The sequence below is a fragment of the Sinocyclocheilus rhinocerous genome, unplaced genomic scaffold (genome assembly GCF_001515625.1).
Source record: "Sinocyclocheilus rhinocerous isolate Xijiao unplaced genomic scaffold, SAMN03320098_v1.1 scaffold5236, whole genome shotgun sequence".
NCBI classification, from domain to species: Eukaryota; Metazoa; Chordata; class Actinopteri; order Cypriniformes; family Cyprinidae; genus Sinocyclocheilus; species Sinocyclocheilus rhinocerous.
The window spans coordinates 107,265-108,634 of record NW_015665840.1 but is presented as its reverse complement, the minus strand read 5'-3'; the positions used below and the strand labels follow the sequence as shown (position 1 = coordinate 108,634).

The following is a 1,370-nucleotide window of genomic DNA, read 5'->3' as shown; positions in this document are numbered from 1 at the left end:
GCATTCAAATAATGCATATCATAATCTTGTACTGCAGTTATATCTGATCAAATGCACATTATTATTATTCTTTAGTTTGGGTTAAACAAATAAATTTTGCTTGGTTGGAACAGCAGCTACGCTAATTATGTCTCTGTTTGTTTCTCTGTTTCTGCCACGGGGTTGGAACAAACTAGGATTTACACAAGCTTCAGTCTGGATCCAGACCACCGGAGAAGAGATGATGCCAACCCCTCAGAGGACCTCAGATGATGCCAACCACTGATAAACTACCACTAAATATTGTAGAAACTTAATTTGCTGTAAAGTTGCTTTGCAACAATTTGTATTGTGAAAAGCGCTATACAAATAAACTTGAATTGAATGGACAGAACCAAGCCCCGCCCTCTGTTTGTTGTGTATGAACGTGTGGAGGCTCAGATGTGCGTTTAACATCAGAAGAGACAAGAGACTGATGCAGCAGGAGAAAACAGCCAGCAGTTCACTGAAACACACACACACAGACACACACAAATGCTCAAAACGTCAGTATTTTTTTGAAAATATTTCATGAATATTTTAAACCTTGTACATAAAATATAAAGAAACGAAATAAAAAAAATAGGACTTTCTATTTGCTTTTAAACTGTAAACACTTTTCACTAAGCTGTTTTTCCCATTTTTCAAGTTCAAAATTTTCTCCTTAGCTCCATGTTTCAGTAAGTTTTGGGAGTTCATTTTTAGTCCATCTCCTATCCTGAAAAGTCTGTCTTGCAAAGACTGACAAAAATGAGCTCCTAAAACTTACTGCCAGATTCTGGAAGATCAATTCTTCTAACAGTGGTACAAGAGGATGTGGTGCTGGTCCTTCAAGAGTCACTCTCAACTTATCTGTCCATAAAGCCTATATATATAGTCTTCATGTATTTCACAACACTTCAGAACGTTATTCTAATTAAGTGAGGGTCATTTTTTAGGATTTTTTAAAGTCTCTGAGAACCTTAGCATTTTGCTGACCAATGGTCATGTCTTAACTTAGCAATTTCTGTATTGCATTAGATTTTCATATTTCTATGGGGATTTAATCATTTTTTGACTTCTCAGTCTGAGTTAAATCTCTCATTTTGTATTTTTGCTCATTTCATCCATAAAAGAAAACCTGCTTAATAATTCTGCACGCCTTAAATAAGGAGTTTTTCATTTCCAGCCTTCATGTACAATTATATATCACTTCAAAATGATTAAATACAAAAATAATAGTAGTTATTAAGATTGATGTGGTTTGGAATTGGTAAAATGTGCTTGGAAAAAAATATGATCAGAATATCAACGTGCCTAATAATTATGCATGCACTGTAAGATGTGCTCCCTTTACACAGAGTGCGCATGAT

The 1,370-nt window shown here is 34.9% G+C and overlaps 1 pseudogene; it reads right to left on the bottom strand.

Annotated features, from left to right (window-relative positions):
- Positions 1-1,370, bottom strand: part of LOC107731600 (1-phosphatidylinositol 4,5-bisphosphate phosphodiesterase beta-1-like) — a 111,207-nt pseudogene that overhangs the window by 16,230 nt on the left and 93,607 nt on the right.